Source organism: Kogia breviceps, chromosome 14 (genome assembly GCF_026419965.1).
Source record: "Kogia breviceps isolate mKogBre1 chromosome 14, mKogBre1 haplotype 1, whole genome shotgun sequence".
Lineage (NCBI taxonomy): Eukaryota > Metazoa > Chordata > Mammalia > Artiodactyla > Physeteridae > Kogia > Kogia breviceps.
The window spans coordinates 60,043,491-60,058,208 of record NC_081323.1 but is presented as its reverse complement, the minus strand read 5'-3'; the positions used below and the strand labels follow the sequence as shown (position 1 = coordinate 60,058,208).

The following is a 14,718-nucleotide window of genomic DNA, read 5'->3' as shown; positions in this document are numbered from 1 at the left end:
GCCTACCTGCCGAATCGCGCACGCGTGCCAGCGTCGCTGGCAGACTGGTTCCGCTGTGAGGAGGTGAGTTTCGCGCCTGCACAGCTTTGCTCTCACCTGCTCGGGTTTGATGGGGTGGCCGGCCTGGGTGGGACGGGTCTGCGAGAGGGGGGCCGTTAGGTCGCCCCAGGTCACCCAACTAAGTGGCAAGGCTTGGATTCGAACCCGGGTAATAGGGCTCTAGAGCCTGCGCTGTTAACCAGCATACTAGCTATATACTAATTATCGTTATCCCTGCTCTTAGTACTCATTAATTAATATAATAGCTGGTACTCGTTTCATTCATTCATCCACTCGTCAAGCCTCCAACACCAGGCGAATGAAGAGCCTCAGGTTAATTAGCGTCTAATAGGAAATGAAATCTGATACAACTGTTGGACTTCACGTAAGCTTCCAAGCACATAGGACCACAGATGTAAAAGGTGCACACATTTTACATGCACATACGGAGGGTCAACATCAGTTTCATGGATAAAACATGAGGGGCTGAGCAAGCAACATAAATAAGTGTTTTTAAAGGAAACAGATTGTTTCCTGAACTCCCCAGGACGGTACAGGGGGAGCAGGCTGGGCGTCTTGGGACCCCGTTCTAGTCTTGCTTGGGTTGTTCCCAGGGGATGTCTGGGTGCTAGGAGGGCACCGAGGAAGGTGGTGTAGACACCTCTGGGTTTTTTGTCTAAAAGCTTGTGAGAATAAAGCAGGCAGAGCCATCTTTTAAAAACAAAAGTCAGATTACGTCCCTCCTCTGTTCAAACCCTTGGAGGCCCCCACCTTGGACAGAAGGAAGTCAGTATTCTCACAGTCATCCCCTCCCCATCTCATACCCGACTCTGCTCCCTCCTATTCACCCGAGAGTCTTCTCTCCAGGACACACACCTGCCTTGTTCCATTCCCTCACCTCCTTCTGGCCTGTGCTCAGGCATCATCCTCTTCTCTTCTCAGTGAGATCTTCCCAGACCATCCTGTTTAAAATAACTGCTTCTCAGGGAATTCCCTGGTGGTCTAGTGGTTTGGACTCTGCACTTCCACTGCTGGGGGCCCAGGTTCGATCCCTGGTCAGGGAACGAAGATCCCGCAATCCCCACGCCCTGGCCAAAAAAGGAAAAAGCCACCTCTCCCGACCCAGGCATTCCCTGGTGCATGGGAGCTGCTCAAAAAGTTCAATTTGTCGAATGAAAGAAGAAAGGAAAGAGGAATGTGTGCTCATGGGGTGTGCAGAGAGGGTGGACAAAAGCAGACGTGATGTCACTACCCATCTTTGGGCTGCCCGGTTGTGTTAGGGAGCTGGACTGAGAGCTGCTGGGGTTCTGGGCAGCTCCTCACTGAGATGTTGAGGTAATTCACGTCATCCCAGGCTTCCTGTCATCCTCAGCATCAAGTTCGAACTCTCCACTTGGACCCTGTTAACCTTTCCTCCCTGAGGCATGGACACTATCCATTCTCCTCTCCTCCTATAGTTGTATAATATTTTTGCTGGGCACACGCCTCCCTCAAATTAAAGACTATTTCCCAGCCTCCCTTGCAATAACAAGGACATGGGGTTAAACTAAAGGGATTAAGCCAATGGGATGTAAGGGGAAGTGTTATGGAGCAGTTTCCGGGACCCTCCTTAAGCAGGAAACTGGGCAGTCCTTGGTTCCTGATACTTTGTACCTTCCATCATTCATGAGGCCTAAAACAGATGTGCTATGAGGTCTCTACACTAAGTTATGGCAGAGTGGCAAACCTACTTGGGGGTCACCTCCTCCAGGAAGCCTTCCCTGATTCCCCCTCCTCCAGCTCACGACTATAAGTCTCTGGGCCCTTCCAGTCCTCTCTACTGTCTCCATCAGAGCACCTGTGATTCCCCCAACAGGTTGTGAGTGCCTTGGAGGCAGGAGCAGCTGCTGGTTCCCATCAGCAACTTATGCTGGATTTCTCCGTATCCACAAAGGAAAAGAGAATAATGCTTGTAGAGCAATTAGCATCATCCTCGGCATGCTGTGAGTACTCAAGAAATGACAAGAGCACCTATAAACTATTACAGTTGACCCTTGAACAACATGAGTTTGAATTGCTCATCATGGGTCAATTTATAGGAGGATTTTTTTCACTAGGTACTGTGGTACTATGCAATCTGTGGTTTGTTGAATCTGCAGGCTGTAAAGTTATATTTGAATTTTCTTTTTTTTCTTTTTCAAATTATTTTCCCATTTAGGTTCTTATAGAATATTGAGCAGAGTTCCCTGTGCTATACAGTAGGTCCTATATTTGGATTTTCAATTCTGCAGAGGTCCAGTGCCCCAAACCCCTGCGTTGTTCACAGGTCAGCTATATTATTGCTTATACTAGTTCATTCAGGTGGTAAACGCCCCAGACATGTCGGAGGGGGCGGGCAGGTGGAGACCCTCTGGTCAATAGGTCCAGCTGAATCCATTGTTCACCATTCAGCCAGGCCCTGCAAATGTGAATGATGGAACTGTATTAAGATTCTTATGGCTGCTGTGTCAAATTACCACAAGTTTGGTGGCTTAAAACAAAATGAATTTATTTTCTCACAGTCCTGGAGGCCAGAAGTTCAAAATCAAGGTGTCATCAGAGCTGGGTTCTCTCCAAAGGCTCTCAGGAAGGATCCTTCTGTATTAGCTTGAGCTGCTGTAACAAACTATCATAGATTGAGGGGCTTAAACAACTGAAATTTATTTTCTCACAGTTCTGGAGGCTGGAAGTCTGAGATCAAGGTGCCAGCATGGCCAGGTTGTGGTGAGGGGATCGCCCCTTGGGTTACAGACAGCCACCTTCTCACTGTATCCTCACATGGCCTCTTCTTTGAGTACATGAATAGAGAGGGAGTAAGCTCTCTAGTGTCTCTTATAAGGACACTAATCCTATCAGATCAGGACCCCATCCTTATGACCTCATTTAACCTTAATGACTTTCTTAGAGGCCCCATCTCCAAATACAGCCACACTAGGGGTTAGGGCTTCCATATATGAATTTGGGGGGGCACATGCAGTCTGTAATACCTTTCTTGCCTTTCTCCTAGCTTCTGGTGACTCCTGGTGACCCCTGACTTGTAGATGAGTCATTCCAGTGACACATTTGTCTCCATCTTCACATGGCCATCTTCCCTCTGTGTCTATGTCCAAGTCTCCTCCTCTTCTAAGGACACCAGTCATTGGATTAGGGCCCACCTAAACCAGTATGACCTCATCTTACCCTGCAAAGACCCTATTTCCAAATAAGGTCACATTCACAGGTTTGGGACTTGAACACATCTTTTGGGGGAAAATAATTTGACCCATAATAGAAAAATACCTTAGAAGGGATGCTCCAGACCTAGTTTTTCAGCCCCCAGCTCTGTGAGTCACCTCAGCTATGGGGGGTCCTCCTGGCTGAGACTCCCAGACATCATAGTGCAGAGACAAGCCAGCCCCGCTGTGCTCTGTCCGAATTCCTGACCCATAGAATCCATAAACATAACAAAAGTGTTATTATGGTCTATGCCACTAAATTTGGGGGTAGTTTGCAACACAGCAGTAGATGCTCAGAATAAGGGGGAAGGAAAGCTGCCCTTCTTCGCAGAGCTTTGCAGATTAGGGGGAGAGGGTCCCCCGCGTTCCTGAGTCTCAGTTACATACACAACCACCCCTGAGGCTCAGACAGGTGAGGTGCTTTGCTCAAAATGCCAGCTGCTGTGTGGCAGAGCTGGGATGCAGACTCAGGTCTCTGAAATGTCCCAGCGTTGGATGGGGCCTTAGAGTGAAAAGCCGTTTCTAGCATCCCAGGCACATCTTTTCCTTTGAGAGTCTCCCCCCAGGCTTGGCGATGCAAGGGTTACTGCGCTAACTCCCATATGCCGGAGTGTACATCACCCCCACTGCCTGGGCTAATGACAAATCATGTATGCAACAGAGGAAAGCGGATGGCCTGCCAGATGTGTGATAAGAAACCAGCTTGCAGGAAATCGCTATCAAGTGATCATTATTAGCCCGGGTATTCAGAGCAGCCCCGTTTCCAAAGGTCGTGCGTTTACTACATGCTTGATGCATTTTCCCAGCCAGCCCTGGAAGATTTTGTCCTTCTGGGGAGAAAGCTCTTTCCCTGGATCTGCTGGGAGTAGGTGATTATAATTCTACACCTCCCCCACCCCCACATCTCACCAGCCTCTAACAGCAGCTGCTACAAATGCACAGTGATTGTCCCTCTGGTTCCTGGTACCGCGTAGAAAGGAACCAAGCTGACCCTCGCGTGCGATGGAGCTGGGTTCAAATCCCAGCTCGGCCACTCAGTAATCATAGTCACTCATTTGATGCGTGATTGTGGAGAGTTTTTCACATGCTAGGTACTCGGGGAAGTTACTTTACTTCTTTGAAACTTAATTTTCTAATTTCTCGAGTACTGATAATAACACCTACCTTGAAGCATTGTTGTGAGAATGAAATAGAACGTGGAAAGTTCCAGGCACGACTTTCCTGAACTTCTTGAGCTGATCTGAGCATATCTCTTCATCTTAAAGAACGCACCAATTTCACTAATTTTACCAAGTCATATTGTTAGATTTAAAATAAGCCAGTTAAGCCAGGTCACCTTTAAGGGGCCTGGAAGGAAGTGTTTGGCCTTGGTGATGGTGTCACGATGTGGTTCAAGATTCTCCCCGGGGTTGCTGTCATGGCCGCGTGCTCGTTCATCCCGGGAATGGCCACTGCACGCATCCACAGGTTCATTAACGGGGGCAAGGAAAAAAGGGTTGCCCGGTATTCATATCTGTGGAACTTGGTGGAAAGAGATAGGCGCGTCTCTGGAGTTGATCGTTACTATGTGCCAAAGGGTCTGGAGAACATTGATTAAGGAAGCATTTTCCTGATTGATGAAAAATAACTCAGTTATGCTCATCTACCGCTGCTAGAAGGTTATGCAGTGTATTGTGTAGCATGCAGTGTATTTTGTACTCTGTAATAAAAATAAAACAAAAAAGTAAATTTTTTTTTTTTTTAATAAATAATTTTAAAAGCCAGTTACATAAATCAGGAACTTGGGATGGACACACACACACAACTATATGTAAGACAGATAACCAACAAGGACCTACTGTATAGCACAGGGAACTCTACTCAATATTCTGTGATAACCTATATGAGAAAAGAATCTAAGAAAGAATGAATATATGTATATGTATAAGTGAATCACTTGGCTGTACACCTGAAACGAACACAACATTGTAAATCAACTATACTCCAGTTAAAATTAAAATAAAAAAAAATTTTAAGCCAATTATGATGCCATACATACTGTATAATATTAGTTAAGTAACAGAAAACACTCAAAAAATTATATGTTTTCTCAGGATATGTGCATATTATGTAAATACACAGAAAAAATCTGGAAAGATACCTTCTCAGACCAGGGGCTGGGATGAAGGTAGGTTTGAGAGGACTTTGTTTTAATTTTTTTTTTTTTTTTTGCGTTACGCGGGCCTCTCACTGTCGTGGCTTCTCCCGTTGCGGATGCGCAGGCTCAGCGGCCATGGCTCACCGGCCCAGCCGCTCCACGGCATGTGGGATCCTCCCAGACCTGGGCACGAACCCGCGTCCCCTGCATCGGCAGGCGGACTCCCAACCACTGCGCCACCAGGGAAGCCCTTGTTTTAATTTTTAAAGGGCTGCAACATATATCACTTCTATGGTTAGAAATTTATTGAAAAATGAAAGTGCACAGGGGCTTGCACTGGTCAAATGTGGGACAATATGAGCCTTTAAATGAATATTTATTGGCAAGAATAAAGCATGACACATTGAATAAAAGCAATGTATGTAAACAGGTACTCAAAACAAATGTGTCTTAGTCCATTGAAACTGCTATAACAGCATACCATAGCGTAGGTGATTTATAAACAACAGAAATACTCACAATTCTGGAGGATGGAAGTCTGAGTTCAGGGTACCAGCGTGGTCAGGTTGTGGTGAAGGCCCTCTTGGGGTGACACAAACATTCAGGCCAGTGCTTGTACACGAATGTTCATAAATCACTATTCATAGTAGCAAAAAGAAACAACCTAAATGTCCATCAACTGAAAAATGGATAAATAAAATGGTCTATCCATACAGGGGGAAATTAGCCAGCCTTAAAATGGAAGGAAGGGCTTCCCTGGTGGCGCAGTGGTTGAAAGTACTCCTGCCGATGCAGGGGACACGGGTTCGTGTCCCGGTCCGGGAGGATCCCACATGCTGTGGAGCGGCTGGGCCCGTGAGCCATGGCCGCTGAGCCTGCGCGTCCGGAGCCTGTGCTCCGCAACGGGAGAGGCCACAGCAGTGAGAGGCCCGCGTACCGCTAAAAAAAAAAAAAAAAAAAGGAAGAAAGTACTGATACATGTTACAACATGGATGGACATTGAAAATATGATACTCGGTGAAATGTGCCAGACACAAAAGACCACACACGTATTGCATGATTCCACGTATAATGAAACATCCAGAAAAGGCAAATCCATAGAGATGATAAGCAGACCAGTGGTTGCCAGGGCCTGGGGAGAGGGAAAAATGGGGAGTGACTGCTTAATGGGTGCGGGGTCTCCTTTGGGAGTGATGAAAATGGCTTGAAACTAGATAGAGGGGGTGGTTGTACAACACTGTAAATGTACTAAATGCCGCTGAATTGTTCACTTTAGAATGGTGGATTTTATTTCAGTTAAAAAATCCATGAGTTCATAATGATACTAAAAGACTTTTTAAAAGGGTGGTGGATGGAAAACTGCAGTGAGAAACTGTAGAAGGAAGGATGAATAGAAATAGAAAATTACTCTTTAAAGTCACCTTAATGCTGACTGATCCAGATAAGAATCATCAATGGATGTTAAACCCTTGGGAAAAAGACAGTTGAGGTACAAGATAGTCACACAGGCCACACTGACCTGACCACACTGCCACCCTGATCTCAGACTTCCAGCCTCCAGAGCTATGAGAAATAAATTTCTGTTTATAAGCTGCCCAGGCTGTAGTATGCGGTTATAGCAGCCTGAATGAACTAAGATATAATCTACATACTGTCAAATTCACTATTTTAAAGTGTACAAATTGGTGGATTTCGTATATTCACAACATTGTACAGCCATCACCACTGTCTAATTCCAGAATATGTTCGTCACCCCCAAAACAAACACTGTGCCCGTCAGCATCCTCCTGTAACTGAAAGTGGGGTCTGGCTGCTCGCCACTCCAAAGCCAATAAAGAGGCAAAGTTGGTGGAAAGTAAAGTTTGCTTTATTTTGGAGGCTGGCAACTGAGGGGAGGTGCAGACTCCTGTCCAAAGGCCAACTCCCCCCGCCACTGACAACCAGGGGGCAAGAGCTTTCATAGGTAGAGGGAGGGTGCTACACGCAGAAAGAGCACAGTCAGCTCTGACAGTCATCTTGAAATTGATCATTGGTGGTCTGACCAGCACCATATTGATGGTTTTAGGTATAGTTAACCGTCAGTTCCTGGGTCGGTTTGTTCCCATTTCCTTGAGGCCAATTCTCGGGATTGTGGCAGCTTATGTCATGGCTACAACCTGGTCATCATGTAGTTAACTTCTTCTACCTGGTGGAGGTTTCAGTATCTATAAGACAGCTCACAGGATATGGCTCAGAATATTATCTGTAGCCCTTGAGAGGGAACTAAATGTCCTTGACTTTGCTTACTGACTGAACTATTATCGTTTCATCCTGTTTGACTGCTTTTCTTTGCTTCTTCATTCTCTCACCTCTCTGATTAAACTTATTCTTCGGCTAAAGTTTTTCCACAGACCAAAGGCAGGAGTATATGGGGGTGGGGGAAGGACCATAGTGTCCTGTTTCCTTTCACTCTCCATTGCCCTCTCCCATGGCAAATGCCAAACCACTTTCTGTCTGTGGATTTGCCTCTTTGGGGTATTTCATATAAATGGAATCCTACAAAATGCACTCTTTTGTGTTTGGCTTCTTTCACTGAGCATGTTTTCAAGGTTTACCCGTGTTGTAGCATGTATTAGTACTTCGTTCCTTTTTTATTTTTTGTGAGATGTCTTATCAATTGTCAAATGTCAAATTAATTTATTCTAAGTTGCCAGTGTAATTTTTTAAAACATGAGTTGGTAAACTCCAGTCTGATTAAACATATGTCTTTGGTTGAGAATATTTTTTTAATTGAAGTATACTTGATGTACAATTTTATGTAAGTTATGTGTATGGTATAGTGATTCACAATTTTTAAAGGTTATACCCCATTTGTAGTTATTATAAGTACTTCATTCCTTTTTAATGGCAAAATAACATTCCATGGTATGGAGAGACCACATTTATTTATTCATTCATTAGTGGATGGACATTTGGGTTGTTTCTGCTTTTTGGCTGTTATAAGTAATGGTGCTATGAACATTCATGTAAAGTTTTTGTGTGGACATACATTTTCATGTCTCTTGGCTACCTACCGAGGAATGGAATTGCTGGGTCTTTTGGTGACTATGTTTAATCTTTTAAGGAACAGTCAAACTGTTTTCCAAAGTGGCTGCATAATTTTATATTCCAACTCCAGCTGAGTATGAAGGTTCCAGTTTCCTGGAGTTTAGTCTTATTGGGGAACTCTTGGAACCAGTGTAAAACACATGCCTCTGAGTTGTCTCACCCAAAGGGTGAGGGTGCTGGGGCATTTATACATCAGCTCCCGCAGTCATTGGTTAGGGCTGCTAATTTCTTGGCTTTTCTGGTTGGCTTTGGGTGAGCAGAGTGACCCTAGAGAAAGCCTCTGGTGCTTCCTATTAGATGTTGGGCCTGGATGTGTGGAAAAAAGGGACGCGGTGAAGTATCTCGGCTGCTGTTCTTATGAATTGTTTAAGGATAACCCAGCCAATTCTCATATCTCCCACAGCCTGCTGTGGCCCTCATAGGACTGCAGATGCCCGTTTTTTTTTTTTTTTTTTTTTTTTTTTTTTTTGCGGTACGCGGGCCTCTCACTGTTGTGGCCTCTCCCATTGCGGAGCACAGGCTCCGGACACGCAGGCTCAGAGGCCGTGGCTCACGGGCCCAGCCGCTCCACGGCATGCGGGATCTTCCCGGACCGGGGCACGAACCCGCGTCCCCTGCATCGGCAGGCGGACTCTCAACCACTGTGCCACCAGGGAAGCCCATGCAGATGCCCTTTTAATTGTGTTAAAATCACACAATTAAGGGTCTGTAGTGATCTGAAAAGCATCCTCCAAAAATTCATATCCACCTGAAACCTCCAAATATGACCTTATTTGGAAATACGGTCTCTGTAGACATAATCATCTTGGATTTTGGGTGGACCCTGAATCCAATGACAAGTGTCCTCATAAAAAGAGGACAAGGGGCTTCCCTGGTGGCGCAGTGGTTGAGAGTCCGCCTGCCGATGCAGGGGACGCGGGTTCGTGCCCCGGTCTGGGAAGATCCCACATGCCGTGGAGCGGCTGGGCCCGTGAGCCACGGCCTCTGAGCCTGCGTGTCCGGAGCCTGTGCTCTGCAATGGGAGAGGCCACAACAGTGAGAGGCCCGCGTACTGCAAAAAAAAAAAAAAAAAAAAAAAAATTCTATGATGCCTGCCACATTGTAACTATGCAGCATGTAAACTGTGGCAGGAATAGATTCCCAGAAGAGGACTTCTATGAGCCCCTTTTACCGATGAGAAAACCGAGGCTCAGAGAAGGGAAGCAATCAGTTCAGATCTCTCAGCAGGCTAGTGGTGCTGGAATCCAGGTGCACTGGCTCATGGTCCTAGCTCTTTCCCTACCACATTGCTCCTGGAAGCGGCTTCTCTCCGGCTTGAGGGATCTTTATTCCAATTTGGGAAGAGATTCCCTGAAATGAAAAAAGGGCAACTCAGCCTTCATCTCTTGGCATCACGCCAGGTGTGTAATGGGAAAATTAGACCAATGGGTTATCGATCCCTTTTCATCCTAAGCTAATTACATCATATAGGTAATGAAGAGTGGCAGCTAGCCCTTCTAGAGGTTTCCAATGGACAGATGGAGGCTTTGCACTTAAACGGTTATGCATGGGTCAAGTCCACGGAGTCCAGCTGACCAGTAGAACATCATGACCTCATGAGATTTAATAAACAGAGGCCATTTGTCTCTAGTGTGGCGATCTTAATAACTGAACCGATATCCTGGCTATATGTCTAAAGCCTTGAGTTGGTTCCTTACGAGTTTGCCATGCAAGATAAGCTCTGTGCTTGCAAGAAGAGACTTTTGGGAAGGCTCTTCATTTATTGAATCAACAAATCTTCATTACACATCTGCTGTGTATCATGCAGTAACCTAAAGGCCAATGATATGCATTGGGTAGGACCGACACAGTCTGTGTCTGCCACAGTTCGCAAGGCATTCAGTTGCAAACACAGACAACCCTAAGATGGTAGCTTAAACTGATAGGGGCCTATTTTTATCTTCTAACAAGAACTTCTTTTTTTTTTTTAATTTATTTATTTACTTTTGGCTATGTTGGGTCTTCGTTTCTGTGCCAGGGCTTTCTCCAGTTGCGGCGAGCGGGGGCCACTCTTCATCGCGGTGCGCGGGCCTCTCACTGTCACGGCCTCTCCCTTTGTGGAGCACAGGCTCCAGACGCGCAGGCTCAGTAGTTGTGGCTCACGGGCTTAGTTGCTCCGCGGCATGTGGGATCTTCCTAGACCAGGGCTCAAACCCGTGTCCCCTGCATTGGCAGGCAGATTCTTAACCACTGCGCCACCAGGGAAGCCCTAACAAGAACTTCTGAGGTACGCAATTCAAGGATGGGGCAGCTGTTCAACGATGCTATCAGAGATTCAGACTCTTTTTGTTTTTAACTCCCACCAGGAGGGTTAAACTCATGGTTGTAAGATGGCGGTTGTCATTCCAGACCTCACGTCTGTATTACAAGTGGACCAAAAGCCTTCTCCTCCCAGGGCCTGGCCTTTGTTAAATTGGGGAGCCCTTCCCAACAGACTCTTGCTTCTACCTCATTGGTCAGAACTGCGTTACGTGGCCACCACTGGCTGGAAGGTACCTAGAAATGAGAAGGGGGAGGGGGATCAGAATGGTGTAGGATGAGCCACCCTCTGGTAACCACCATCCCGCTTGAATGTCCAAAGGAGCAGACGGACAAGTAGCAAATGGCTTCGTCACTCGATAATCATTAATTACTACGGGGAGAGTCTCAGTGCTAAGATAGCATGCGTTTTAGGTTGGGTTTCTTTCAAAGGAGACTCTGATATAAGGATTTGAGAGCCAGTAATTGTATTGGGGGGGTGATCGTAGGACACACTGGTACAAGAGTGGGGAATTAAGACGAAGAAGAAAGGAAATCAATTGAAGATGTCATTGCAGTGGGCAGCTGGGGTTCACTCCCCCTTGGAAACTCTGGGGGACAGAGTAGAACAGGCTTCAGAGCCTTTCCCTCCCCAAAGGGGTGAGGGAGCTAGGGCTGTTTATCCTCCAACTTCATCAGTGCTCAGTGTTCCTGGGGGCCTTCACTCTCCAGTAATTCCAGCCTTTTCACTTGGGAGAAAAGTCCGTATGTGGAGAGTCACAGGTGTGTGTGGTAGATGTTGTAGGCGTGCCGCTGAGCAGTTGAGAGCCTAAGGAGATACAGTGGACCTTAACCACACCTGACTCATCGTAAATCATCGTATCCTAAGAGCTTTCAACCTAAATTGGGGGTTGGCTAAGCCCTTTCCAAAGAACTAAATTTTAAATTGAGACCACCACCCCCCCCCCCCGCCAAAAAAAAAGAAAGAAAGAAAAAGAAAACAAAAGGTGGGGATAAGAGTATTTCAGTTAAAGGGAACAGCATGTGCGGATGCTCAGAGGCAGGAACAAACTTCACGTGTTTGAAGCCTGGGTTTGTGAGGCTGGCGAGGCAAGCAGGGCCTCAGGGCTGCAGAGTTGAACAAATCCAGATCTCACTGATTAAAAAAATGTCAGCTTTCCCTTGATACTCGATGCTTCATAATGGAAGGTAACCTTTCTTCTCGGTATCCTGACATCCTCCCTCCCTTCTGCCTTCCTCTTTTTTGTTTTTTTTCCTTTTAAGAGTAAAATAGGATTTTATAAGAATTCCTTCACACATCCATTCAAAAACTACTGAGTGGGCTTCCCTGGTGGCGCAGTGGTTGAGAATCCGCCTGCCGATGCAGGAGAAACGGGTTCGTGCCCTGGTCCGGGAAGATCCCACATGCCGCGGAGCAACTAAGCCCGTGAGCCATGGCCGCTAGGCCTGCGCGTCCGGAGCCTGTGCTCCGCAACGGGAGAGGCCACAACAGTGAGAGGCCCGCATACCGCAAAAAAAAAAAAAAAAAAAACAAAAAAAAAACTACTGAGTATCTGCTGTATACCAGGCACCGTGCTGGGCACTTGGAATGTAACAATGCATAGGACATTGCAGTAACTCTTCTCTTTGAGGGTGGTAGTCTAGTGAGAAAATTAGAAGGCATATGTGAACGCACAGCAGAAATTCAACAATTGTTGGAAAAGAAAACATTTTCCCTTTGATTCTCCCCACTTTTCAAGTATCAGAAGGCTTGGGGCCTTGCCCCAGCTGTATCAGTCTAGGAATGTTGATGACTTGAAGAGATTAAGTTATTTGAAGGTCAAGACCACATGAATCTTTGTATTCTCCAGTGTGCCTGGCCCCAGGATGTGCTCAGTCAGTATCTGTTTGGCTCCATGTATGCCCCCATTTCTGGCTCTGCCTCCCGGCTGCCAGCAGATTGCTGTCCGTGGTGCTTAAAAGCAAATTCCTGCTTCTCAGTATGAGGCAGCGCAGGTGCTGATGCCCTCCTCTTTCTTTTAAGTATTTCTTCTTTGCATGTTTGAAATGCACTCCTCCCCTCTTCTCAAAGCGTTTTCCACATATGCTAATAATTATGGTGGTATGACTCTGCATAGGTCACAAAGTACTTTTATACCCACCATCATTACACCTCATGGTGCCCTTCTGAGTTTGGTACGTATGAGTGCCCCCATTTTACAGCCGAGAAAACTGAGGCTCAGAGAAGAGAGGCAATTTCTCTGGGCTCACACAGCCTGTAAGATGCTGATTTAAGACTCAAAACCAGCCTCTGGAATCCCTGTTCAATGCCCTTTCTCCACCAGTCCGGTACCCAGCATGGCGCCTGGTGTGGCTTGAATCCTAAATGCTGTGCTTTGTTTGGATTCTGCCTCAAGAGCCTTCAGGTTTTATCCTGCCTCTTCAGTTGACTGGCTGAGTAATGATAGCATATGATGTTTGATGTGCTCCACCCCTCCCCAGATTCATTGAAAAACATTACTCTCTGTGCTTTTTATTTTATTTTTATTATTATTATTATTTTTTTGCGGTATGTGGGCCTCTCACTGTTGTGGCCTCTCCCGTTGCGGAGCACAGGCTCCGGACGCGCAGGCTCAGCGGCCATGGCTCACGGGCCCAGCCGCTCCGCAGCATGTGGGATCTTCCCGCACCGGGGCACGAACCGGTGTCCCCTGCATCGACAGGCGGACTCTCAACCACTGCGCCACCAGGGAAGCCCCTCTGTGCTTTTTAGAGTGACCGAGCATGATTCAGGTACATTATATCAAAATCCTCAGGAAAAATAGAATGATCAAAGCTTACAAGGTTGTCTTTGCAAAGGGGCCAGGAAGAAGCTCTCCTTACGTAGACGAGAGACGTGGGACCTAGTGAAGGAAAATGCATATGCTGGGTGGACGGGCACCATCCACCCTGCCATCACCCCTTCTCTTGGTTCTGGCCATAGCACCTTGGTTTTCCTTTGGGGAGCCAGCTATGTTTGCCAGATACAAGACAGGACACTCAGTTAAAATTGAACTTCAGATTAAACAACAACAATAACAATTTAAAAAGTATAAGTGTGTCCCAAATATTGCGTGGAATATATTTATACTAAATTTTTATTATTTATTTGAAATTCAAATTTAACCAGGCACACTGTGCTTTTATTTGGTACATCTGGCAGCCATGACACTGCTTAAACTCAAATGGTTAAGATGGGTCCAGTTCACCCTGCCTCGGTTCCAGGAGCAGGCAGGCGATCCAGGCTTGGCGAATCAGAGCCTTCTATCCCTATCACTCATAGAGATTGGTTCAGAGACGGGGATATGGGCTTCGATTCTGGAAATCTGGCTTGCACCACTGAGAAAGAGTTTTGTTCTTTTTGTTGGGGTTGCTAAGCGGTGAAAGGTAGCTCCTGGGGTCCAACAAGTGAGAGTCTGAATAAGAATGAAGCCAAGAGAGGAAAAACACTTGAGAGATGGAAAGAAAGGGAGAGAGAAGAGATTAAACGTTAAAGACATTATTAGGGGTCTTGGGACCAGCCTCATTGAATTTTACCTTCATGTAGGCTCCCTAATGTAGATGGAACAGTGGAGGACGGGTTGGATGATGATGCAATGGAAGATAACAGTAATAAGGTGATGGAGTTGAAGGCAAAACCATCAGTGGGGATGGTAATGGGAGAGATCAATCTTAATCAAGATGGTGGTTGAAGGGGTGATGGAGTAGAATGGTGTATAAAATCAAGGGGAGGATGTGTTCTTGCTGATGATGGCTCTGTTCAGTGTGCTGATGCTGCTGATAATGGAGATGAGGATGCCAATGATGAAGATTAAGATGGTGTTGGTAAGAGAGAATAAAGTAACAAGGAAAAGAATGGTTCTCAGCCTCAGTCTATCACCAAGTCCTATCAGTTCTACCCCTCTC

General features: G+C 46.2%; 1 long non-coding RNA gene and 1 pseudogene across 1 annotated transcript in view; both read left to right on the top strand.

The window, feature by feature from the left end:
• Positions 1–11: 11 nt before the first annotated feature.
• The window catches only part of LOC136792522 (uncharacterized), a 118,468-nt gene continuing 103,761 nt past the window's right edge, over positions 12–14,718 (top strand). The window contains exons 1-2 of the long non-coding RNA XR_010836431.1: positions 12–63; positions 1,895–2,021. This is a non-coding gene — a long non-coding RNA (uncharacterized lncRNA). The remainder of the gene's footprint in view (positions 64–1,894; positions 2,022–14,718) is intronic.
• LOC131741477 (NADH dehydrogenase [ubiquinone] 1 alpha subcomplex subunit 1 pseudogene) lies at positions 4,657–4,869 on the top strand (annotated as a pseudogene).